The 27710-nt window shown below is 37.0% G+C and overlaps 1 long non-coding RNA gene across 3 annotated transcripts; it reads left to right on the top strand.

Moving 5' to 3' along the window:
• Nucleotides 1-289: 289 nt before the first annotated feature.
• Nucleotides 290-9961, top strand: LOC136855824 (uncharacterized). Of its 3 annotated transcripts, XR_010858142.1 has the most exons (5): nucleotides 1993-2241; nucleotides 2412-2562; nucleotides 5109-6170; nucleotides 6859-6977; nucleotides 8133-9316. It is a non-coding gene; the product is annotated as an uncharacterized lncRNA (long non-coding RNA). The 3 variants fall into 3 exon arrangements; XR_010858140.1 differs by lacking the exons at nucleotides 1993-2241; nucleotides 2412-2562 and adding an exon at nucleotides 290-476 and having other exon boundaries at nucleotides 8133-9961; XR_010858141.1 differs by having other exon boundaries at nucleotides 1996-2562.
• Nucleotides 9962-27710: the final 17749 nt, after the last annotated feature.

Raw genomic sequence — 27710 nt, 5'->3', positions numbered from 1 at the left:
ATATATATATATATATATATATATATATATATATATATATATATATATATATATATATATATATATATATATATATATATATATATATATATATATGTGTGTATGTGTGTGTGTGTGTGTGTGTGTGTGTGTGTATGCCCTTCTAGTAAGCGTAAATTTACATTTGTATACCTATATGATCATAAACTATTCATATACTTGTCAGATATCGAAGGAGACTGGTCCTCACAGAAATACCTTCTGAAAACGGTTCTCATTCTACCAGCCAATGGGAGATCGTTTGTGAAGACTCTTAGCCAAAACCCCAAGTTTTCAGCCAATGAAAGGGGGCGACAGGAACGTTGGATATGGTGGATGGTTGCGATTGGCTGAAGCAGTTCCGATATTTACACTGGAAGGCTCAGTCTAATTCTGAACGTGAAGGCAGGTTGGTCCTTTTGTAAACAAGAGCTTACGAAGTCTAGGAAAAAATTCTGGTAAGAGCTAAGTGTTTAAACTCAGTTTATCTACTTTGTTTGGGGGGAGGCGGATGGGGGGATATTGTCGGTTTCGTAGGCGCTAGAAGTCTGGACGACCATTGGTTATTTGAGAAAATTAGTCTATCGAAAGAAGTGTTGTGGCCACGGAATTTAGATTTCTGGGACTTTTCTCCCAAGATTTCTGTAGATCGTCAAGTCCTTTGAAGTTGGAAAACCATTGTACACTTTTTCAAAAACTGATTTTGCGAATTTCTGTGAAAATTCTGAGGCTCTTGAAAGTATTTCTTGCTCTGGGACCTTAACAGAACTTGTGTAGTAAGGTGCTGAAGGGTGTATGAGGCCTGATGTGGACCTCTGGGTTCATTAAACCAACACAGGCGATCTCTGACCGTCCTGGACGATCTCAGACCGTCCTGGGCGATCTCAGGTAATGTGACAGAGCGCCAACTTTCTCGTTTTATTGAGCTATCAAACCCCACATTAACAAAAGTGTTATAGGTGCACGAAACTCAAGTGAAGGAACCCCATAGAAGGGTAGCGCCGTCAGTGCACCTCATGCGGTGAACTGTAGGCATTACTTAAGGGTCCCTCCAGCGTCCCTTCGGCCCCTAGCTGCAACCCCTTTCATTCATTTTACTGTACCTCAGTTCATATCTTTCTTCCATCTTGCAATCCACCCTCTCCTAATGATTGATTCATAGTGCAGCTGCTTTGAGGTTTTCCTCCTGTTACGCCTTTCAAACCACCTTATTATTAATTTCCCTTTCAGCTCCGAATGACGTCATAGGTTCCAGTGCTTGGCTTTTGACCTAAATTCTGTAATTCAGTTCAATTCAGGTTGCGTTGAATAATCATCACGGATCTGCAACATACTGTTTGAAATTAGGGAACAACAGTGATCACGGGTAAATTGCTCGCTGACTGAAAAGTGGACGGTGGCTTTTAGTGAGACCTGGTTTTGTAATTCTCAGTTATTTAAAGAATATGGTAATTAACCTGTTGGCTTGTTTTTGTGACGATATTGAACCGATTTTCAAACATGGCCATCTAAAACACAAAAGGACGCCTGTATATGTATCGATTTTTGCACCAATATCGGTGGGTAGGAACCATAGATGCTAGGTGATAATTATTGTCAAAATTTACACACGCTAGCGGGCGCGCGCGAGCTCACATTCGAGACACGCTTTGCTTCAGTTGCACAGCTTTGTATCTTTCATCAGAAATGAAGTGAAAGCTTTCCCATTTTCATCAGTCGTTGGCAAGTTTTTGACAGCTCGAAGCCTCTGCCACGTCCACTAATTATGTCATTAGCCCCTGGGGATTGCGAAGAAAAAATCTGGAATTCTTTCGATTTAAACGAGATTTGGTTGGGATTTATTTAGTGGAGTCTCTCTCTCTCTCTCTCTCTCTCTCGCAGTTAAAACTATCGGAAAAACTCAAAAGACGTTTTGTTTATCGATCCGTCAATATTTTTTAAACATTATGGAACAATATATGTATAGTCTTGCAGGTGTTAAAATTTTATTTGATTCGTCGCTATATGAAAATAGATCTGACGTTAATGAACTTTCTTAAGTCCAGCTGTCAACAAAATTCACCGTACTAGTTCCGTGGTGACTGAACAAGGTACGGGAAGATTGGTTGTATGGGTGTTACCAAGGCTTAAAGAATACCCTGGGTGGTAACACCTCCCTTGAAGCAGACCGCAGGCGCAGGCGAGTCAGTCAGTCACCTGTCATGCTCGGGACGAAGTGAATATGTAAGTGTCAAGTGTCATTGGCAGAAATTTGAGGAAAAGTGTGCTTATTCAGCGTTATTTCCATTGGAAGTGTTCCTATGTAGCAGAGGTATTCGGTTTCAGTTTTCTGTAAAAGAAAACTATTGTGCCGGCTTTGTCTGTCCGTCCGCACTTTTTCTGTCCGCCCTCAGATCTTAAAAACTGCTGGGGCTAGAGGGCTGCAAATTGGTATGTTGATCATCCATCCACCAATCATCAAACATGCCCAATTGCAGCCCTTGGAGGAGGAACCAGTTACCAGGAACCGGTGGAACCGCAAAATAGGAGCATTCAACCTTCAAGGTAGGACAGAAGACGACAATTGATCTCTGTGAGTTGTTTTTTTTTACCTACAGGTAGTTACATAATATGTTTTGAAAAGCCAATTACTGTGTCGATAATGCAAGGCTATTTACGTCCACCAGAGGTGTAAAATTATATTCGCTAAATAAAAAAAAACATTAATCTGTCGATAATTTAAGGCTTGACACGAGAGTAAAACTATTAAGGCCTAAGTTGAGCAAAAACGTGAAATTTTACCATAAAAACTGACGTTCAGGATTGGGTTTTTATATACAGTTTTTATATTAAATTACGAACCACTGGATAGGAATAAGTTTAATTGAATGCACACTGCACTGTAGTCTATAAACGTTTTACTACAGGTGCCATGTTAAATTCTGGGTCACAAACATGAAAACAAACCCCATTCCTTTCAAGCTCTGTTTCCGGTTTGATGATAAATGTTAAGAGGGTTGTCGTGCTGAATATAATTTATAACGACATAAATATTAATCCCGGGCACCTGGTTGGTTGACAAAGCTCGCCAATGGAAGTGATGTCGGTCAAGTGCTCTTCCGCCAGGTGCTTTAAACAGAAACGCGACTGGGTAAACCAGAGGTGGAGACCGTAGTCACCAAAAGGCTCCCAGCATCTTGTCAAGAAAACATCACATTACCACCTGTGTTCCCCTCAGTATCCATCATATGGGCTTAGAATTGGCATCTACAATATTAAATCACCTTTAGTACTGCTATTGCACCGTGTAATCTAACCCCCAAATTGGCCTCTGGCCTGAACTATATATTCTGTTGTGTTCTGTTCTGTCAGCAGAGTTCAGTGGTGCTTTTTAAAGGCACTGCTTTCAGGATTAATCCTTAATTTCAGCTTAAATCTTTGCTACCTTTGCCTTACACACGTATTGCACCCAGTAAGCCTGGCTCATCCACAAAGGGGAGGGGGGGAAGCTTAAATTATCTGTTCTTTGCTTCTCAGATATAAAACAGAGCCGAGTTTGAAAGATGTTCAGGACAACTTCAACTAGATACATTATTAAGCATGATTCTTGTAAGGACAACAGGCTCTTGGGTCTTGGTCTCTCAATTCACTACATAGACTTGCTGTAATATATATAGAGAATTTTAGTTTTCAAATACTACACTAGGCCTATAAACCCTCACATAGGCTAAAGGTGAATTCAACCACTATCCATTTCAGGGACCGCGAGTCGTCGTTTTCCTCAAATATCTTTCAAAATAGTTATTTGATCGAAATGGTACTTTGACACAGTGTACAAAACACCTCCCGCTAATTTTTGGTTATATAGTGCATTGCCAAATGGTTTTAGTTAAGGTGTTTGCTCTTGACCAACATGGTGTTGCCAAGCATCGCCAAACTATGCATTCGAACATCCTTTATCCCCTTCCTCTGCCTCCCTCCCTCCGTCCCCCTTCTCCTCCTCATCCCTCCCCCTTCCCCTCCTCATCCCTCCCTCAACTCACTTCCCTGGCCTCCCCATCTCCGCCCCCCCTCCCTTTCCTGTCGATAGCGGACGTTCGATTGCGTAGATTAGTCCTGCTGACTTATGCGACTTTGTCTTTAAAAGTCAAGAGTAAACGCCTTAACTATAACCATTTGACAATGACTATATTACCAAAAATTAGCTGGAGGTGTCTTGTACACTGTCTCAAAGTGCCATTTCGATCAAATGATTAGTTTGGAAGATATCTGAGAAAAACGATGACTCGCGGTCCCTGAAATGGTTAACTGTACTAATAACAAATCCGCTGTTTCTGAGGTCAAAGGGCGTTTTTACTAATTGATCACATCTAATCAATGCTAAAGAAGCATAAGGCTTGTGTACAATGTATCAGAAAATCGGCGTAGTACAAAATATATTTTTTTTGGTTCGTTGGTCTAGTTTTTTGTAAAATGGACATAGCTTAGGGATTGCACCGTGGTCTGCTGAATGAATCCTCCTCCTCCATGCTTTTGTCAATGATGTGAAGATAGCCTAATTTGTCGTTTTAAATTCCAATATTTCTGCTAAATGCTGGTTTTCTCAAAAGACCTCTTGGATGAAAAGTAACTATTATAGTGGAATATTTGTCTAATCCGGAGTGGTGCTGCTTCTTTTGTTATTTATGGGTCTAACGACTGATTGAAAAGTTTTGTTGGGGACGGGAAAAATTCATGTTGCTGTTATGTACAGTTCAAGTTCTAACGTGGCACTACAGTACACTAATCGTGTTAAGAACAGTGACTGATTGAACCTTTTGATAATAAATGTGGCATCATCTGAATGACATGTTTAGCGACACTGAGTTCATAGAGTTATCTGCACAAAATGCTATGCTATGAATTTGTAGCCTTTCGCTGAGCCCATATCAGTGACACTCCATGCAGGCTTTTCTAGCATATAATTAACGTTTAATAGCTATATATCTGCCAGTATTTATATTAATTTTACAATATGTTTAGTACAGGGATCAAATATAGGGGGAAGGTTTAAGATATGTCATTTCACATTCAATGAGTTCGGCTTAATATAGAGATTTTTTCCTTTGCAGGCTCGTTGCTACACTACTTCGAAAGTGAAACGAAAGAGAACTGAACAGTTCCGGGATATTCTGATGACGTAGAAAGACCCCCACGACTTCATGGCCCCACAATAGCATACCAAAGGATGGCCACTCTTCCCAAAGCCATATAGACCCCATACATAAGACTACTAGTACAGATCTCACCACTTAATGGATCAAACCTTACTGCAGGGTATCAGGTACAAGGATTGACGCGTCCCCTGGAGCACAAGTCAAGTAGTGGAGCTCTGACAAGCCATTATTCGTCAGTTAAGCTAATAGTTATGGAAGTAACTATAGGCCAGGACCCTACTATAGGTGGTGCTCCCATTTACCCACACCTTTTCCATGACTGGAGGTGTGGAAAGCTTCACTGTACGAATGCGTGACAAGCTGCGAACACACACTGCGAGAAAAGTGTGGGAAGAGGCAGCTTAAAAGGTTGACTGGAACTGCAACTGAAACTGACAAAGTTTAAGACAGTGATTGCAGGAAAATATCTTTGAATCAGAATATGCAGTTTTTAACAGTCAACCAGTGAGCAACTGGGCCAGTTAAATAAGATGGTCAATGCTTGGACTGTCATGACAGTAACAACAGGAACTTGGTTAGTGACAATATACAAGAGGAAAAACGAACGAAATGAGACTAGCTGCCCATGAACTGAATCGTGTGACGGGTATAGAAATGAGCAGGTGGTATAGGCGTAGGAGTAGGTGATCTCCTCAAGTAACTGGAAAGTATGAAGCATGAGAACTGAAGAAATAGTCATGAAACCACCTTCAATTATGTCTACACAAATGAGCACAGAGGAACATGAGTTAGTGGAACTAGGCGGCAATGAATTTTTTTTAGAAAAATGGGTGTTTTAGGTGCAAAACACTTGACCATTCAGCAAGTTACTTACCCCAGGAGCCAGGGAGACGGGAAATTATGGAGCTCTTAGAACTGGTTTTGTCAAAGGAAACGAGGAGGGAACCCAAAACCCAGCACAAGGCCTAAATAGCAACTATCGAATGGCTTCTGTCGTCAAAACCTGGATTATCACTGGTGAGTCTTTTGGTATTTTTTTTTTTTTACCTCTTTAGGAGACCATTCAGATTAGGTGTTACACATTTAAACTTTTATTTATTCTACAATATTGATATAAAAGTGGAGAGTTAGGAAATAATAATAAAAGCTAAGTGGCAGTTGTAAAAAAATCAAGAATTTAAAGATGATATTTACTGTACAGCTCAAACATTCATTAGCTTCCTGCAAAATTCACAAATGGAAGTAGACTTTGAAGGAGATTTGGTTCTGGTTTAGACTGTTCAAGGGGTATGAAGTGAGCGGTACAGTTGCTGAAGTGAACAGTAATTTCATGTCTTAAACGTATGGATACTCCCACTCTCTTGACGCCAGAGAAATCAGACGCGATGATCCATTAGAGGTACACCTTTGAAATGTTAGTGACAGACAGTACTAACATTTCAAAGGTGCCTACATCGACAAAAGGGGCTTCTTGAACTTGTTCAAGATAAGTGCAGGTGACTTGCATACCTAAAGCTCTCAATGTAAGAGTTTGAGTGAATGCACGGAGCTAATTAGGCCTACTTGTTAAGGCTAGAACTGATTAACAGGAGAGTTACAGGGCAATGATTGTGACATCTGAAATCGAAGACATGCTTTCAGTACCTTGAGAGGCCAGTAGCCTGAATTGACATCATCAGGACCTGACTGAATGTTTTCCTTTTAGGCTGAGCAGCAGCTGGCAGAACGGCAGTCAGCGCTTGAAACTGTAGTGTGAGGAGCCCTGCACATCCTATACTGAAGTGAGACAAGGTCTGTTCGTCATCTAAATCCGTGCTTGTAAAGGTAAGACCTTGACAACAAGAGAACTTTTCTACTGGTCTGAGATAAACGCAAGACCTGTTCAAGGCTGCTTGTGGTTGACTATGAAGCAGACTGACTGGAATGAACAAGGGGACAGACTTGTCAAAGTCAGTCAGGAGCTTTTAGAAGTATTTGAAACCTGGTAATGTGTTCTAGTCCGTAGTCAAGTTTAAGGGTAAAACATTTTATTCCAATGGAATAGGTAGTCTTGTAAGAATACCTAATGTGCAGTCCAGGTAGCTCAACATACAGGTGATTCACTTGTGGATGAAGCATGCTAGATATAATTTTATAACTTGAAATTCAGAATTTTTTTTCATAAGACAACTGTGAATAGGATCTCCTCTGTCAACTTTGACAAGGTAAAATCATAGGGTAAGCTGTGTAGATCCTTTTAGGATTCATAACTTTTATATAGAAAAAAAGCTCTTGGTATTACGAAATTTTGAAATTTTGCAAGACTAATTTAATTTTCACTGTCTTTGTCTCGCGATTATGGTTCAGTTGTGGTGTATCTTCACTACAATGGTTTGGTATTTGATCAGTGCCTTGAGAAATGCACTTAGTGAGAGCAGGAAATGGCTTTTTTTTTTTTTTTTTTAATAATTGGGTCAAATAAGGGAGTACTTGGGTGATTTAAGACCAATTACAGAGGTGGGACATTGTTAGCACAGAAAAAGTTTTACCACGTTACGTGAAAATGATCTTATGAATTTTATAGCAGGGCCAATAATAATAATAATAATAATAATAATAATAATAATAATAATAATAATAATAATGCAGGTAAAGACAATGAACATTTTACTGTGATTTGTACATTGGTCCTTACAGTAAGAAGCCTCTTATATTTCTAGGTAAAATTTGCTTTGCAATTCAGTTTTGGTTTAAGATTTGCAGTAGCTGTGATAAAATGGAATTTAATTTCATTAAGATGTCCTTGATAAAAGACTACAGACGTTCAGTACTGGTCTGAAAAAGACGTTGTACCATCTGTACTCCTTTCAGTAAAAGTGGCCTAGGTATTGGCTTGTGACCTGATTAGAAAGAATTATCTTTCATCTCAAGTACAGTACCTTGTAAGCCTAAAGATCTCAGAGTGACAAGCTGTTATTGATTCTTCCCCTGTCTCTTCAGGAAAGTGTCTGCCGCAGCTTGTAAACATGAATGGGACAAGTCTTAACATTGGAGTTCCACAGTTGTCAATTTCAAGAGACTTCTGCGCTGTCATTCATCAAAATTGTCCAAAGGGCCAGAATGCCAACGCTTGCTTATAACCAGATGAAGTAGGAAAAATGGTCTCATTAACATAATTCTTGGAAAGAGTCGTACTCTGACTTGGAGAGATTGCAGATCCTACCTGTCTTGACTGTTGAAACTATGTCAGTGTTAAGTTTGTATAGTCATCAGCAAGTGTTAGTTTATCAGGGGCATAACAGTGTCCGCTGACCCAAAGTCGAGTAGAGTCCCTAAATAGGGACTACGGGAGTCTTATCATATGAGGTACTGTAGTTCATTGTGAGTCAGGATAAGTTATTAATGAAATCTGCTACTGGTTACATTACTGTTAATGTTTTAGGACGTATACTTTCCAGTCATTTCTAGTCAGTCGAATGTTAGCTATCCGGTAGACTCAGTATCATTCAGGAAGATAGACTTTTGTTTTGTACTCAAACCTCATATCAGCTTAATTTAAACTAATAAACATTTTCTTGGAGTTCTTATGAGTTTGATATCAGGTAACGTATAGCTCACTATGTTTCAGGGTATCTTGCTAAGACTGCTTATCACTTTAAGACCAGCTATCAGTTAGTTCACCATTTCAGGGTACATTTTATTTCCCACTTAAATTTCTCTGTTAGCTATAAGGCAGCATGGCGTTGTGGGATATATATTGTTAACTTAATTTTTGTATCAGTTCAACAATAACTGTGTGTTGCCTCAGTATACTTCAGGATACATAGTCTTTTCTGTGCAGTATTCATAAGTTTACTATATCAAGTACTTCAGTACACTTTAATAGTTAGATATCATTTATTTTAAAATGACTATCAGTCCAGGACAGTTTGAAGATACATTTGCTTTCTTAATGGAATTTATTATATGTTTAAAATTGGCTTTCAAAAGCTCTGTTCGTTTCAGGAAACATAGCCATTGTTTCGTTTACCTAAATATTATCTGAATCATTTCATTAGTTTAATAGCAATTATGTTTTAAGATGCCAAGTTTTCATTCAATTTTCAGCAAAGTAACATCAGTCTATCTGACAAATTTCAGGATACATAATTTTTTTTTTTACTGAGATTCTCATTAGTAGTTTCAAATTATCCATCAAAAGTTGAGGGTTGTTTCAATGTCATATTTTTGTTTTGTTTATCTAAATATCTTATTTAAATATTTTATTTCGTTTAATAGTCATGTTTTAAGGATGGTTTTTCCATCAACTGAAGTTTTGATTTGTTTTAAACATCATTGTATCATTGCAGTTAGTGCATTTCAGGCTACATTATTTTCACAGTTATCTTTAGTTTACTATCATCTTCAAGATGATCAGAAGTGAAAAGTTCTAACATTGAAATGAATAGTTTCTTTTCATAGAAAATAACAGCTATTAGGTAGTCATGGCTATACTTTTTGGGAATTTTATATCGACAAACCTCACTGTAAGAACACTTTTATTAACTGGTTTTGAATATTTTGTTTACAATCGAGATAACCATGCCTGGTTTACAGAATTTACACTTTCAGTCTAGGAGATACTTCAGAATCCAGTAGTTTCAGTCTTATCTCAAACTTGATGACAAAAAGAACTTGAAATGATTTCCAGGCGATTACATTATTTTCAGTCATTTTGTAGCTCAAAACTATCAACAGCAAAAGTTCGTGTAACTTGCAAACGAAACATTTACCAATTGAAAGTTGATCAGTGTAAAATAGGTGTGAGAGTCAAACCTTATCAAGTGTTAACCGTTATAGAATTTCTGCATATTTCAAGACAAAATGCAAATTATTCCTGATATTTTCCTCTAAAAGCGTGACTTAGAACAGTTTGGTATTGTTGTCAAATGCAATATAGATAGACAGATTGATGAGTGAACTTTAAATTTCATTGTTATTTCAAAGGAATTAGCCAATTTGTGTTTTTAGTGATTTATATAAATGATTTCATGCTGAAAATTACTGTATTAGTTCCGAGGATAATTTGGTTTTCCGGAAAATGATATTCTCGGTAAATGAATCGGTTAACTCAAATTCCAAGTTTGTTTAATAAGGTGAAATCCTGACAGTGGTCTTTGCTGTTAAGAAGGAAGTAAACTCAGATTAGACAATATAGTTTTATGAACTAATAAGCATTCTCAATTATGAGATAGGTTTATTCGCCTCAATGTTATGTTGATAGGTACACTGTCTGGGAAGATTAAGACCATCTTGAAACAAGACCACTGATTTTTGTAGGGCAAAAGTGTTTTGACAGACATTTGACACATTATCGGATCCAAAAAATTTCATTGGAGGGGACCACCAATTTTCATATACATACATATAAATTATATATAATATATTTCTAAAATAGATTTTTTATTTTTCTCCCATTTTTATATTTCTCATTTGTTATTATCTAAATCTTCAATATTATTTTGTCATTATTTTTCGTTACTTTGAGGGGCACTTTGTCAAGGTGCCCAAATGCATCATAATAAATGATTTGATACAAAAGATAAATTTCACTGTTACTTAGTAGACTCATTTGCATTAGGAGAATGATATTTAACTGAATGCTATTTTTAACTGTTTTGCCATACAAACAAATCACACTTATCTCTTTCCTTGTAAGGTTCTCGAAGAGGAATAGATTTCCCACTCAAGGTGTAAATTGGAGTAAGGTTAGGTTAGTCTTAAAGGTATTGAACAGCAGAGCAGAAAGAAGTGTCTTTGAAGGGCCAGTTTGATAGTCAGGGAGTTTGACATATGAATGAATAAGCATTCTCAAGAAGAGTTTATTAGAAATAAAATCTTGAGAACTAGTCATCAGTTTTCATTAGGTGCACTGTATTTTCCAGACATTTGACATACAAGGTTCAATTCAGCTTCCTTAGTAGACCCAGCTGCAACCCCTTCCGTTGGTTTTTAATTGAATATCCTTTTTAACTGTTTTCCCTTTCTTCCATCTTACTTTCCTCAGTCCTCTCTAACTAAAGGTTTTCCTCCTGGGACACCTTTTCCAAACCTTCTTAATTGTCAGTTAGGTTAGAGAGGTTGAACAGCAAAAGTGGAAGAACTCAAGGTCCCCAGTGCTTTTTGATAAAATCAGTATTTTGTTATCAGTGTCTTGACATATGGAGATAATTAGGTTAAATGAAATAATTTTTTCAGTGTTCTGTCATAGAGCTTAGGACCCAAATGAATTTAAATTGATCACATTTCAAGAAGTTCTGTCTTAAATGTTATAGTTAAAAATTGTTATTTGAAAATTTAACTGTTATTTCTGAAAGATTTTCAATTTTAAAGTGTTATTGTTATGAATTGAGAATTGTTTATTGTTAATGATTTTTTTTTAGTGTTGATTGTTGCAAGAGTTAACTGTTGAATTTAAATATTAATTTAACTGTTATTGTTATGAATTGAGCTGTTATTGTTAAAGATTTAACGTACAATTGTGAATAATGGGAAAATGACTGTGATACCAAATTGTAAGTTGATTCTCTTGTAAAAGAACTTCTGTATTTCAGCTTTCTGCCCAGTTCTCACAAGTTTAGGCTTCATTTAGCTAGAAAAAGTAGTGCCGTTTTAGTTTATGAATGAAAACAAAATAGGTCCCTACTGAAAAACTGGCTTTAACAAAATAATTCAAGAAAATTCTAATATTCAATTCAATTATGATATTCATGCAGACATTGTAATGTAGGGTTGGTAAGCTAAATTTGGAGAAACATAGCTATGCAGATTTTCCCCACAGGCCAACGTTTGCAATAATCTGAGATAGCAAAACCATTTTGCAATGTTATCTATAGAAACCGGATATATTAACGAGATATTGTTATAAATTGGTGTAAATAACTAATATATTGTTCTTACTTCTTTCTCTCAAACTTCCATTGTGACTAGACTTCTATTTCTGTCAGCTTGGAATCTTATACTACACAATCAAGGGAATTCTTTCAGTCTCCTGTTAAAGCTGTTACACCGAAACATTTTGCAGATTTACAGCACAGCTTGGAAGGTGTAGAATTGCACACCTTTTCACTGTAGAAGCTGTTCTGGTCACTAATAAAAAACTCTCATGCTGTTGAAATCTCAAGTTGACCAATTCCTGCATACTTTGTTTTAAAGGAATTACTCTCTCTCTCTCTCTCTCTCTCTCTCTCTCTCTCTCTCTCTCTCTCTCTCTCTCTCTCTCTCTCTCTCTCTCTCTCTCTCTCTCTCTCTCTCTCCACACAGGCACACACACACATTTTGTGCCTCATCAAAGTCTTCCCATGGTTTTTTAGTTTTAATGCACCATTTCACACTTGAATTCCCCCTTATTCACACTAACATACATCAAGGCGCCTTTTTCCATTGCTTCAAGACACAGGGATTATAAATACCTCACTCTCAACATTCTCACACTTAAAACCTCTCCCCCTGAACACACTAAACAATCTAAACACACAAACATTACTCTAAACACATTTAAAACGTTTATATGCTGTCAGTTTTTCCATAGTCACAGATATTACGACCTTAGATTAGTGTATGAAACAGGTCAATCTTTTGGAATATTTGTTTATACCTAAATTTCTTTTTCACTGTTTTTTGTCAAATTGAGATCCAGAGAAGTGTCTGTCAAGGTTAAATATTAGTCTGCAAACCTGAACGACTTAAAAAAGGTTATGAAAAATAAAGTTATGAAATATTGCTCACTCTTAAGGGACGTAAGCTGAAGTACAGAAGTCTTCTTATGTATGTACACTGTATAAACACAAAACTGGAAAAATCATAGAAAACTAGAAAATAAAGGACTCCTTGGGGCCAGCATTGCAGTGCTCCGAAGGAGGTGAGAGAGCCCCCCCTCAGCTGGAGGTAATGAAACCAGTCGGTTGCCAACTTTGGAGTTGACCCAGAGGGCTTAATTGAGTTTTCTAAGCTGACAGCTGATTGGCCCAGATGGGAAGAAATCTCAGATACTTACCTTGTGCTTTCCAAGATGTCTGCCAGTGTCGCCAAGGGGGATTGTTAGACCGTTTCAAATGTCAGAGAATGATGTTATTGTACAGGAAACCTAAGTTGGTGGGGTAAGGTTACTTCTAAGACAATCCTTGACTTTCGGTTACTTTTATGGCTGTAATTGTACTAAAACAAATGCTTGTTTGCCTGTAGTGTCTTGTGAAATGGTTTACTGAGCCTGTATGGTTTGGCTGCCAGAATTTTGAATCAAAAGAGCATAATGGCCCCTAAAAATACCTAGTTCCTTTTTCTATGAATAACTGGTAAGAGAATTTACGATTTTCACATATTTTGTCCATCTGTTTTCTATTTTCTCTGAGATTTCTTGTGTAAGATTTTCTCCCACGTCTTGTTACAGAATTTGAGTCTTGTATTGAATCTCATAGAAAACGGGGAACATTAAGTAAAAGACTTGTGGCTGTGATGTATATACAATTTCAAATGTATTAGCTATTGGACTACTGGCTTTGTACCTGTCAGAATTCATTTCCTTAGAGCTGTGTGTATAAATTCACTTGTAAACATTTGTGAATAGGGGTATTTTTGATCTGTCTCCAGGGGTTCTTATATATAAAATTGACTCATTTTTATTATGGATACCTGACTAAAATTACTTTGTATAGCGAGATGCGTAAGTGTTCCATATGCATGACCTAAAATCTTCAGTTACTTTTCTAAGAAAGGTTCTCAGTTTAGGGAAATTTTTTACTCTGAATGGTCACATTTTGCTGATAACTTAATCATCATTAGGTTCTGTTATTTCAAATACCATTTCCTGGCCTAATTCATGTGAATTTGCTGGTGTAATAATGGAAAAATATTCTAATTTGCAAAGCGTCATTTACCAAGGTTAGAGAATTGATTTTCTTGGGGCAGATTTTTTCTCATTTTTGCTAATGTCGAGTTTGATTGATTGTGCCACATGCTGGTATTCTAAAAATTTACATGAAAATTTTACCACGAGATTATTTTTGAATACAGAATACCATTTATATTCTGCCAGATGTCTTAGAAGATACAGAGTTTCAGAACATTTTGAAAGTTAGAAGTTGTGCTGAAAGCCTTAAAGTAAGTCTAGAAGAACATTTTGAAAGTTGGAATTTGAGCTGAAAACCTTAAAATAAGTCTATAAGAACATTTGGTAAGCTAAAAGCTATCCTTTTGGTCAAGTCAATGACAAAACCTTTGATTACATTTCGGACACACGACCGTCGTCCCAAAAGGGGGTACCAGCTTGGGGCTCAAACGCCTTCACGTCTTAGGCTGGGCATTACATTCGTGTACCTGAAATAAAGAAAGGATAAATACCACAACGACCCAGTATTAGAAAAGTCTGTGTGAGAAACATTACAAAGTTCATAACATCGCCAGTTAATTAGAAGCCTTTGCAAAAAGGTTGATGTGTAATAATGTGGTTTTTGATAAGACAGAGAAGTTACTATAGGCCTGCTTTCACAAAAGGTCCACAAGACTGTTTATGTAAGTCTTTGCCTAAAATTGACGAATAAAACTATTTTACAGATATTTTAAAGAGGTTAATGTGCAATAATGTGGCTTTTGATGCACCAGAAAGGTTACTATAGGCCTACTTTCACAAAAAGGGTCCATAAGGCATGTTGAGATTCTTTGGCTGTGAGGGATGGCAGGCAGATTAAAAACAAAGGTTTTTCCCTGTCATGTAATTAGATAAGGAAATTGTCCATAGGTTACCTTTTCTAATGTAAGGCTTAATGTATATAGAAAGTATTCCCATGAACGGTTTGTTTAGGGTTTAGATGAATCATGCTATGGAGGAGCAAGTTGTCACTTCCTTACATAAACGGGTAGAAATCTTGTTGCCAATACTTGAAATGTTTGTCAGTTTGTAATGGTTATGTGGCTTCAGGTACTGACAGGTTTGCTCTGAAAGTTTGTAGGCTATGAAAACGTCGTACTGGTTTACTGAACCTTGTGTTTGGCTCTTAGAACTGGAGAAGCATGTCCCTGATGTGAGGTGCTGAAGTAATGGTGTTATAGTACTGTTCTGGAGCATTTTGTTGCTGGGAGAATATGTGATACGAGATTCTATTCCGTTGCTTTGTGGATATTTAGATGTATAGCTGGTGTAGCCTGTTGAAAATTGGTCTTGGCAGGCCTTACTGAGTCATGGGACCTTGAGAAGTCACCAGAATGTCAATTTATTGTAGAGCAAATATGCTCAATCTTAGGTTAGTGGTCACAATGTAGGTTAGAAATTTCCTGGGTTTTGTATTGATGTGCAGCTTACCTTTCTAGATGTCAGTGGGTTTGTGCAAAGGTTTTCTGAGTGTTGATATGTAGTTTAGGATTAAATAAGTCCTTTTTTATGATGTTGGTTTGTGGTTTAATCCAGTCATTGCTCATGATGTCTTAGGATTCAAAGTGTTTTTCTACGAGAGTCAAGTTTTGGAATAATTAAAGGATGGAAGCTTTGCTGTTCATAGACCAGTGCTGAGAATGAATTTGGCTAATGTTTATTGTTGTGTTCAAGCTTTTCATAGTTTGCAAGCAGTAAATTTTGGTGTACAGGAAACCTTGGTAACAATGTCTATCTTTGCTAGGGGGTTTGCTAAGAGTTTCATCTTGGCTACAACTAAAATGTGGAATAGTTTGCCCAATGCAGTCGTGGAGTCTTCTGAGCTCCAGATATTTCAGACAGGAGCAAATTCATTCTTGCTCCCTGCCGACGTCTCCTGAATATCAGGTGCACCGTTTTTGTTTTATGTTCCCTCATATTCATTCATTCATCCCCTTTTCCTGTAGATTGTCCCTCTTTGCAAGCTGATTTCCCTTTGGAGTCCTGTCAAGTTCATATAAAAGTCAGTTGGCTTTGTTCATAAAGGTTTTCAGGTAAAGACTTGAAAAAAGAAGAAAAGATTGTCAAAGGTACATCACGTCAAGATTTGTTATAAATTAGTAAGAAGGAATGATTGTTAGAGGCACATCATGCCAAGATTTGTTACAAATTGGTATATGACAATGAAGTATGGAATACGGAATGATTGCCGGTGTAGGATATTTAGTTACTGTTTGTAATAAACTGGCATTTTAATGAATGGAGTTCTTCAGGCTTCAGGTCTTGCTCGTTAAGATTTGGCACTGTCTCTTTTGGTGGACGAAGGTAGAATCAGGATTCATCATCATTAGTACCATCTGAATACGTAATGCAAAGTTAAAAGCACAGGATATGTTTGCTGGAGTTTGAAACAAGTCCAGGATTCAGGGAAAATAGTGGTTCAAGACCAATTAGGATTCAGGAAGTCTTTGCTCCTGGTAGATTTTGTTTTAGAAAGTGTCCTGGTTTATGAAAGTCTTGGTTTTTAGAAAGCCAGTTGTGTTTGTTTATGAGAGTTTTGGTTTTTAGAAAGTCTGTGAGTCTGTGATACTTTGATATTTCACTGCAGAAGTTTTGGCAAGTTTCTTTTGATGTTTTGCATTCAGGAAGTTTGTTGTGACTCTTTTGCTTTCAAGAAGTCTGTGGTCGTGTGATACTTTCTCTTTTAGAAAGCCAGTTTCTGAAAATTAGTCTGAGAAAGTCTAATTCTTCATGATGCTTTCCTTTCAGAAAGTCTGCCTTTGATATTTTTTGCTCTCAGAAAACATGCTTTTGATATTTGTCATACATTAAGTTTTAGATTGCACACTAGTCTATGTGACATTCTCCTCGAACCAATATTGTAGTCTGTGACAGAATTTTATTTACAGTGTCTGTGTGTTGCTTTTACTTTCATGTAGTTTGTTAGTATGCTGTTTTGTCTTCAGGAAGTCTGTTAGATTTGATGGTTTTGCCTTTACAGAGTCTGTTCACTTTGATGCTGTGGCTTTCTAGGTGTCTGGGTTTGTGAATTTTTGCCTAAAAGGTCTGTTATAATTTTTTGGTAATAGGTCTGTTATTTTGTCTTTTTTAGGGGGGAAATCTGTTAATTACTATTATATTTATGCCTTGGAAGTCTTGCTAGTCTATTTTTTTGCATAAAAATTTTTTTATTCTGGGGAATTTTTTTGGGACTAGAAAATTTAGTAGTTCGTGATTTTTTGAGGAGTTAAAGTCTGTTAAGGAAGCTTGTTTTGGGTGTGAAGTCTGGTATTTTGTCTGTGTGTTTTTCCGTTAAGTCTGTTAGTTTGCTATTTTCTCTGCCAAGAAGTATACTTTCTGGTTTGAGAGAGTTTTTGATTAGAAAATCTATCAGTCTGAGGATTCACTTGGGAGGCTTCACGGGTCACTTGGTTAAAATGTCTAATATATTTCGTGAATTTTATACTCAGGAAGTTTTGCCCAAAAAGTGGGTCATTTCGAAACCGTTTTTATATTTTACCTACAAATAGTGTTTGTTTGGGAGAGGTTTTGCCTGAAATGTGTATCTTTGGAGAGAACTTTTGCCCAAAAAGTGTTGGTCTTATCTAAGATTTTTCACTAGGGAGGTTTTTGCCCAGAACATGTGGTCATTGGCAGTGATTTTTGTCCATTGAGTTTGTTCTTGAAAAGTTTTTCTACCTAGGAAGTGTTATCAGTATGGAGTTAGAGTGGGTGAATCTCAATTTGCCTAGATATTGTGTCAATTGATAGAGTTCTTTGCGTGAAGTGTGTTACTTTGGGTAAGTTTTTTTTTTGCCTCAAAAGGGTGTTAGTTTTGGTGATGTTTTTGTGAAGGAAGTCTACTCATTCAAGAGAGGTTTTTGTTTTGACTGGAAATGGTTAGATTTAGTATTATTTGACTTGAAAATCTCTTGTTCTAAAAGTTTTCCACCCAGAGAGTATCAGCTTACTTGTTTTCCTTGCCCAGGAAGTCTTTCAGCAAGCTTTTTTTTTATGAAAGTTTTCATTTATTGGTCTAAAAAGTTTGTTGGTGTTGGAGTAATTTTGTTTTGCCCTGGAAGTGGTGTTTATAGACCTGCGAAGTGTTTCTTCTTGGGACCCATAGTTGATTATATCAAGAAAGTGGAGTTTACAGGCCTACCAAGTTTGTCAGTCTGGGAGCCAAAGTTGATTATGCCCAGAAAGGGGAGTTTACAGGCCTACCAATTTGTCAGTCTGGGAGCCAGAGTCGGTGTTGCCCAGAAAGTGGCGTTTATAGGCCTACCAATTTGTCAGTCTGGGAGCCAGAGTTGATTATGCCTAGAAAATGGAGTTTTTAGGCCTGCAAAGTTTGTCAGTCTGAGAGCCAGAGTTGATTATGCTCCAGAAAGCGGAGTTTTCAGGTCTGCAAAGTTTTTCAGCTTGGGAGCCATAGTTGATTTTGCCCAGAAAGTGGTGTTTAAAGGCCTACCAAGTCTGCCAGTTTGGGAGCCAGTGTTGATTCTGCCCAGAAAATGGAAACTTCCCTAAAAAGTTTATGTTTTTTCAATTGACAGGGCTTATTCGTCAGTTTTCTCTCCAATAAATGTTTTATTTTTTATTTAGAGTATGATTTTAGCATAGAGTCAGTACGATTGAGATCTTTGGCCACAAAGTATGTCAGATGGGAGAGTTTTTTTTAATACCAAGATTTTGTAGTATTTTAGGCACAGAAGTTATTAGTTTCTTAGGGTTTTTTCGCCTAATAGAACTCGCAAGAAGAGAGCTTTAGTAATAGTCTTCTAGAAATTTTGGACATAAGGGATGGCTCCATGTCAAGAGTAAGTTAGAAGGTCAAGATTTAGAGTATCCTAAAAGCTAAAAAAAAATTCTAAATTAGAATTTTAAAGCAGATCTTGAAAAAAATTTTTTCTAGTTTGATAGCCCCTTCGTTGGTCCTTGTATTAGAATTTTCTGCAAAGACTTAGATCTTGAGGTTTTTTAGTTATGTCAAAATTCACATATTAAAGTTTTCAATTGGGAGCTTTGGCCAGTGGTCTGACCGAATATTTATTTCTGTTTCAGTAAAACTAAAGCTCAATGTTCAGTCCTGTTCTGGTGATCAATGAAAACTTACTTTCATGTGGTGCACTTAGGCAAACTGTTCTTTGCAGCATGCCTCCTTAGGTCCCTAGCTGCAACCCTTTTCGTTCCTTTTACTGTACCTCCTATCATATTCTCTTCTATCTTACTTTCCTCAACCCTCTCCTAACAGTTGAGTCATAGTGTAACTGCAAAAGGTTTTCCTCCTGTTACACCTTTCAAACCTGTTAATTTCTGCTTCAGCGCTGAATGACCTCATCATCATAGGGTCCCAGTGTTTGGCCTTTAGCCCAAATTCTATATTTAGGTCAATTCAGTAGAAAACTGCTCTTCTAAGTCTTGTTAAAACTGAAAAGATTTGAGCAGAAATCCTAACTTCAAAACACCCGAGGGAATGTTCTAATCAGGTGCTAGGCAATCGTCCTTAATTACCAGTTAATGAGGCTGATTTTTCTTCCTGATTACCTGTTAATGAAATAGATTATCCCCTAATTATAATGCAATGGGATATTTCTCCCTAATTAGATAATTACCTCTTAAAGAGAACGATTGTTTGTCAAAATTCCATGTTCATGACAGATTTTTTCTATCAGATTACTGTAAATGAGCCTTTTTCTCCTAATTACGTAATTACTGGTTTAGGCCTATTTCTTGTCCCAATTCCATGTTAATGACATTTTTCTATCATATTACCTGTTGTGCCTGATTTCTCCCTAATTACATAATTACTGGTGCTTAGGCCTATTTCTTGTCTAAATTCCATGTTAATGACATTTTTTATACCAAATTACCTGTAAATGAGCCTGATATCTCCATAATTACCATAATTTCTAGTTGCTTAGGCCTATTTCTTGTCCAAATTCCATGTTAATGACAGATTTTTTCTATCAGATTACCTGTAAATGAGCCTGATTTCTCCGTAATTACATATAATTACTGGTTAGTTAGGCCTATACCTGTTTCTAATTACTTGGCAATGGGATGAATATCCCACCCTAATTATAATTACCAGTTAAAGAGATTTTTCTCCCTAATTGCATAATTATTAGTTAGGCCTATAACCATCTCTAATTACCTGGCAATGGGATGGATATTCCTCCAAAATTGCATAATTGCCTGTTAAAGAGGTTTGTTTTTTCTCTAATTACATAATTATTAGTTGGTTAGGCCTATACCTATGTCAAATTAGTTGGCAGTGGGATGAATATTCCTCCCTAATTGCATAATTATCTGTTAAATTTTTTCTCCCTAATTTCATAATTACTGGTTCGTTAGGCCTATACCTTCTCTAATTACTTGGCAATGGGATAAATATTCCTCCCTAATTGCACAATTACCTGTTAAAGAGGTTTATTTTCTCGCTAATTACATAATTATTAGTTAGGCCTATACCATCCCTGATTACCTGGCAATGGGGTGGATTCTTGTAAGGCGTATCACACAGAACCTAAAATTTGGCCTGGTGGTCCACGTGTAAGGTGAAGGTTGACGTTAGTCCGACCTGCTGTCCTGCTGGGGGAGGAAGAACTCAGGGCAGGAGGACATTAGCCTTGCACGTCTCCTGACCATTTACCTGACTCAATCACTTACATTGAATGGTGTCATTAGGCCTATAAGACGAAGTGGTTTTGGGTAGGGGGGTGCCTCAAGGCACGCTTTTTCCACCTGAAGGGGTTTGGGTCACTTGTCTGCTTTTGGGGGGACTGTGTGTGTGTCTTGGTGTAATTAATTGATTTTGTTGTGATCAAGGACCGGAGGATGAGTTGTAATTTGAAGTGAAATAAAGTTAATTAGATTTTCTTTGGCTTAATTCTGAATTTCCTGTAATTCACTTGCCCGGAGAGACATCTGAGAATATAAATGAATATGCCGTACTTTGGAAATGATCATGTAAATTGAAAATAGCACCAAATAAAGTATATAACTTTTAGAAGTCTTCAATTAATCGCTTGACTTTAAAGTTACATAGAAATTCAGTTCTAAATAATTCAGTATTTTGGTGCATATCAAGTTATTAGGCTAAGCCTTAAAAATGCTATTGAAATAATACAAAATTTAGCTAAATTTTTAATTGAAAATGTAAATAAGCTATTTTATATAATAGAGTGCAGCAAATATTTAATTTTGACCCATTGAAACTAATCACCAAAAAATCATAAAAAAGTATATATAAAATGTGTAAATTCCTCAGATAAAAATGCCCCTCTAATCATGGAACATGGCATTTTACAAATTATAATTAAATGCATTGCATCATCAAATTCACATGGAAAAAGTCAATCAGGCAAAGGTATTTGAAGGAAAAAAATCTAATGATAAAAGAATTAAGTGAAAATTGACAATTTCAGTGTTAAAAATGTTCAGCTAAATAGAACTATCTCGAAAAATAATCAAGGAATTTGAAGTCACTCATATAGAGCATTTCTACATCGGTCTAGGTATCACAGGAGCTTATATTCTGACATATTTCAGCTTTTTGAGGTAAAATTTGACGTCAAAATGGCTATATATGTGGCTAAATTGAAGTGTCATGTTTTAATTCATGATTAGACTTCAATTTGGCCACCAGTATTGACATTTTGATATCAAACTTGACGTCAAAATAATGGAAGATGCCAGGGAACAGGCTGTGTGAGACCCTTAAAATATACTAAGTTATTTTCAGTCAAATGCATATTGAAAAGAATGAAGTCAGTTTTATATATAATTACCTCTGGAAATAAGGTTAAATTAGCCGTATCAATTAATATTTACAAGTAAAATTATCCTCTACAGCTCTCAAAGTCAAGAATTCTGTCAGGTATTAAGTCAAAGCTCAGATGGCTAACGCGTTCGAGGTACATTTATCTTCGTCACCCTCTTTTGCTTAATGTTCCTGTTTTCTATGAGGTTTAATGATACTAAAGGACTCATTTTCTATTAAAATTACTCAAGAGATACTTTATAGTACAAAAAGACCCATTTTCTAATAGAAGACGTGAGAGAAACTCTTAAAAACTCGAAACCTCAACGAAAACGGAGATCAGAATGTCAAAATGTACGTTTACACCTCGTAGATATCGTTACGAGTCATCCATAGAGGAACTGGACTTGGGAAATGTTTTGTGGGTGGGCCATTTATACCTCTGGACGAAATTCTGATGGTTCAAGGCTACAGGTTTTCACGCCATGTTTCAAAAGACACTACAGGTCAACCAAACATTTGCCTAAGTAAAAACTACAGCCATGAGAGTGAACGTAAGCCTAGGCTTGTCTTGGTGGTAACCTAGCCACGCCCACCTTAGGCTTACTGTACTTAAACATCATTCTCTGACATTTGGGGTCTAACATATCTTCCCTAGCGGCATAGAAAATGGCAGACATCTTGGAAAGCACGAGGGAAGTGTATATGAGGCTTTTTCACATCTCGGCAATCAGCTGTTGTCAGCTTAGAAAACTTAAGCCATTTGAGTCGGCTTCAAAGTTGGTAACCGGCTGGTTTCATTACCCCCAGCTGAGGGCGCTCTCTCTCTCCTTCGGGGCATTGCAATGCTGGCTCCAAGGAGTAAAAAAAAAAAAAAAAATTTTCATTTAGTAATCTCCCCCAATTGTGTGTATTTTTTGGGTTTAAATAAAAGAACGTTCGATTATCTCATGGCTTTTATTTCCCTTCTATATCGTAGGCTTACATGTTTATACAGGAATGCTTACGTCATCAGCTATGACGTCATGTGAAATGTTCCTTTACATTTACACTAAACTTGTGACGTCACAACCATGTCACTTTTTATACTATACCCAAGCCGTATCTATGAAATCATGCCCTCTATATGGCCTTTTAAATATTGAAGTTTACCTTTAAACTACATGAAGCATATGACGTCACCTAATTTTTCTACTGGACCTAGGCCAAAATCTATGAATATATGCCCATTTTCTTTCATTTAAATATTGAAGTTTACCTTTAACCTACACGAAGCTTGTGACGTCACAACTATGACGTCACCTAATTTTTATACTGGACCTAAGCCAAATCTATGAATATATTGCACGCCCTTCTGTATGGACATTTTTTTATTTAAATATTGAAGGTTTACCTTTAACCCATTTTCTATCAAACGCTTCTCATGCTACAGCCATCTTCTTACGGCTTCGTCTGCCCTAAAGTTTACTGTAATTTAAAATAGTTTACCTTTTCTGATGTCCCGTTTTCTTTCAAGTGGTTCATATGCTACAGCCATATTCTACCTGGCTTAGTCTGCCCTACAGTATAGGACCAAGATTCACTTTTAAAAGTTTTAGCCTACCCTTATCGACCTAATAACCCGTTTTCTTTCAAATGCTACACCACTGACTTTAGCATAGTCTTCCCTCAATGGGTCACTCAAACCTTTCGTCTTGGTCTGAAATTTATGAAAATACTTATTTCAGGACTTATTTTTCTTACTTAACTCATGTTCAGTCATCCCAATATATTATTATTTATCTCTATATATCTACTTTTATTTAACCTTTCTGCAAGCCATCTGTGACTTTTGGAGAACTTGTAGATCTTTCGTCTTTGAACCTGGTACTATTTTGTCATTTGCAGTTCCAAATTTTCTGGTATCGTTACCCCCGGAAGCAGTGGTGATAGATCACTATGACCCCTACCCTACTCCTGATCGACATTACCCCTAGGCCATTCCTCTTCAGTTATGTGAAGTTATAATATGAAGGAAATAAAAATATTGGAATGCTTAATTTCTAATGCTTATATGTAAGGGAATTATTTACTTTTACTCGTCATAAGAAATCAAGAATTTAATTTTAAAATTACTCCTTTGACAAAAATTAAAATTAAAGCATTGTTCCTTTCATTATAAATTGGACTTAAAGCATTATTTCTTTGGCAACGGAAAAAATTAGAAAGTGCTTCATTATCCCCACGGGGGTAATTACCCCCAGTATGTGAACCAATGCTCTAAAGGATTTTTCACCGGTATTTATCATGCAATGAAACTGTGACAAAGTTAGATATGTGGAACAAAACAGACTTTGCAAACCAACCATGTTTCCAAATTGCATAAACACCACAGCTTCAAAAAATACCTTTTTTTTGCCAGTCTTACGCAGCAAATCAAACTAATTTTCAAATGAACTCGAATTGGCAGAAACGCAACCTTCGCCATAAAGAACTGAACTGAATATAGAATTTAGGCCAAAAGCCAAGCACTGGGACCTATGAAGTCATTCAGCTCTGGAAAGGAAATTGACAGTAAAAGGTTTGGTGGGTAATACAGAAGGAAAACCTCAAAGCAGTTGCACTATGAATCAACTGTTGGGAGAGGGATGAGGAAAGCAAGATGGAAAGAGCGAATATGAAAGGAGGTACAGTAAGAGGAACAGAAATGGGTTGGAGGCTGTAAAAAGAACCTTTAATAATGAATACAGTGCACCACATGTTTCACCATAAACAGACCAACTCCTTGTCAAAAGACAAGAGGAAAAGCTATTGATGCAACAGGCGATTAAATAGTAGTTTCACCTGTGACAGACAAGGTAGCCTACAGGACTTCGGTTAGAAAGAACTGGTGTAACTTTCAAGAAACCAGTGTCAACAAATGGAATATCTGAAGCATACAAACAGCTGCATTCAGGAACAAACTAGATAAAAAAAAGTACCTAAAAAGCCAAAACCACTCCAGACAGATTAAGCACATCAAGGTATATAGGCCTATGTAAAAAGATCAGGCAGAGTTAGACACGGTGGTGCCATCAACATTACCTGAATGCAATTTCAATCAGTGCCGTGTGGGAAAGGATTTTGTCCCAACAATATCTTGCAGTGCGAGCCTTGCTCTGGAAAACAACCTTGCTATGAAGCAGATTCTTGAATAAAACTAGTTGACAAAAGTAACATCTGAAGCATACGAATAACAAAAGTACCACGTATCTGCTGCGGGTCAATATATTTGCCTTAAATTCCTTGACACATGTCAGACATAGGGGGCCCTTCTTTGTCAGAAAATATGCCATCGTATGGTACCAGTGGACTTGCCTTATTAAAGTAACGTCTAGCCTATTGGACTAGACATCTGACGTGGGCAAAAGCAATGTAGTCCATAACCACAGAGTGTAGGTCAAAGAAATGGTAATCCAAGACCAAGTCAACAGGGCCAGAAGAGAGGCCAGTGTTGAATTGGTAGTGGTACAGCGTCAGAAAACATGGTGAAAGTTGGGTCACTGTCGAAGGAGTAGGCTACAAGACAAAGCTCTAGCAGAAGGCAGTTACAGAAAAACCATCTAGTTCCATTATGTATTTCAAAGAGAAGGAAGACGATGGGAAGTTGAAGGGGGAAAGTCACACCCTTTGGCCGCAGATGTGGTAAACATTCCTTTCACTTGAAATCAGACCATTGCTGGTTATGACCACCTCTATAATCAGACCACTCCATCTGAAAACCCCTCTGCTTTGACGACTTCTGAAAACATGAGCAGAGAACATTCCCAGAACAACAATGCTCATTGAATCTGTGCTGAGACCTGCAGTTATGAATAATTAAGGAATTCAAGCCACTCTTTGATATAATCAGAACTGAACAGTTACTTTAAACACCTAAAATCTACCTAGGACAAAGACCACAGGACAAAACGAGGTATGATACTGAGGAATGCAGTGGCTAATGCCTACACTGCACGTGACTGAAGTTGTGCCACTACTTGAAACAGCAGAGTCCATGAGAATAGGAGAGCTCAAGGCCCAGCAATCTCATAACAGATGGGAAACAAAATAATCTGGCCAATCAGCCAAGATCAACACTTGTTAAATACTGGGAAGCGAGTACATTATTTCATAATTATCATTACCTACAAAACATTCCTGCACAACTACCTAACTGGACACAGATCTAAAGGGCACCTTCCAAGCAGTATACAATAAAGAGAGTACAGAAAGTGGACAATAAAATCTTCCAACCATAAATGGATTCAGACAAGACCAACACGTCCTAAATTAGCCAAATGTGTCACGTTACATGGGATAATGAGAGACTATTTTCTAGTTCACCACGTTCCTTGACAGCAGAATGCTAGCAACTTTCAAGTCCCCGGGTCAATGAGCTACAGAAGAAGCCTGGGTCTGATGGTCTACAGGAAAGTTCATAACCACTGTTGGCTGTTTTGAGATAGAAACAGTAACAAGACAAGATGCTTATACAACTATTCCTAGTCACAGGAACTCAACCTTGAAAGCTAAAAATTAAAACAAGTACCAAAAACACAGGCACCAAAAGAGACCTGGTCCAAGGATGTAGTCTTCGACTCTGGTTGTAGCCAAATTTCAAAGCAAACATAGAGGAAAAAATTGCTACTCTGAGAAAAACGAAGCTATACTTGTAGACCTACAGCATACATGGATCTCCATCCCTATGAACTCAAAAAGAACATTTTAAAGATACACCACTTAAAAAATATAAGGAACAAAAGCTTCAACGCTTACAACGACATACGAAAGCAAATCGAGTGAATTACATTCTTAGCCTAACCTAAAGGGAACTACACTCAAAAGTCACAGCAGTAACTATCCATATCAATGTGACGAAGGCTGCAGAGAGCAGAACACCAAATTACAGTTAAAAAAAACTGTCAAATGAAAAGTTAATCATTTCTTAGGGTAGACAACGCAAAATGACTACTATAGCTTGGTGGATGTAGGTAAGAAATTTTCTGAATCAGGAGCAGACAAGAGTAAATGTACAATAGGCTTCATCGAGTAGGAATCCAAATTGGACAATCTGAAAAACTGTCAAACAAAAATGTTAATCCATCTCAGAGTTGACAAAGCAAGAAGAATCTTTCATGTAAAAAAAAAAGAGACTGGTGGATGAAGTTCAGAAATCTTCCGACTCCGGAGCAGACTAGAGTTTAATGTACCACAAACCTACAACTGCATTTCGTAACTGAAGTTTATAAAGTATGAAATATGGGACATTTCCTATTGAACCTCTAGACTCCAGTGCATAAATCACGAGGAAGAAATTCTAAGAAAGGAACTTTTGCCAGCAACAGCCTGGAAATGTCAGCAACGAAGAATCAGGGCAAAAGGCTATACTTGAAAGCCACCTGAGAAAGCAGAAACATTATACTGTAGCTATGAACGATGACAACTGGGTTTTTCTACTGAAGTACCATTGACCAACGAGCAACAATGACTTTACATATTAAAAAAACAAACTTCTTGTTCTGTCTGGCCTTTAAGTAAACAAACACAGCCATCAACAGTTTAGAAAAACCTGATATTGAACTACGAAAATTGACCAAAAGAAAACTAAGGGATTCCAAATTGGGGAGAGTGTCTCTTACCTCCATTTTTACCCATTTGCTTACCTTCTTGATTTTGGAGTCTGCTTTGAGAGAACAAGGTCGAACAGGTATTTACAAACACACACAATATATTTATTTAAAAAAAAAATCTAAGTTTCTGGAAACAAAAGTGACACTAGTTTTCTATAACAACAAAAGTAGCTTACAGTACCACTGTATAACTTAAAAATGCCAAATTACTTCTTTCAATCTAAAAAAAAATCTTTGTTGCTTTGAGACAATCAATTACTGTCAAGTGTACAAACACTCATTTGAATTCCTTGTTACTT

This window comes from Macrobrachium rosenbergii, chromosome 33 (genome assembly GCF_040412425.1).
Source record: "Macrobrachium rosenbergii isolate ZJJX-2024 chromosome 33, ASM4041242v1, whole genome shotgun sequence".
In the NCBI taxonomy this organism is placed as follows: Eukaryota; Metazoa; Arthropoda; class Malacostraca; order Decapoda; family Palaemonidae; genus Macrobrachium; species Macrobrachium rosenbergii.
The sequence above is the reverse complement of the archived record's forward strand: the minus strand, read 5'-3'. Positions and strand labels throughout refer to the sequence as shown.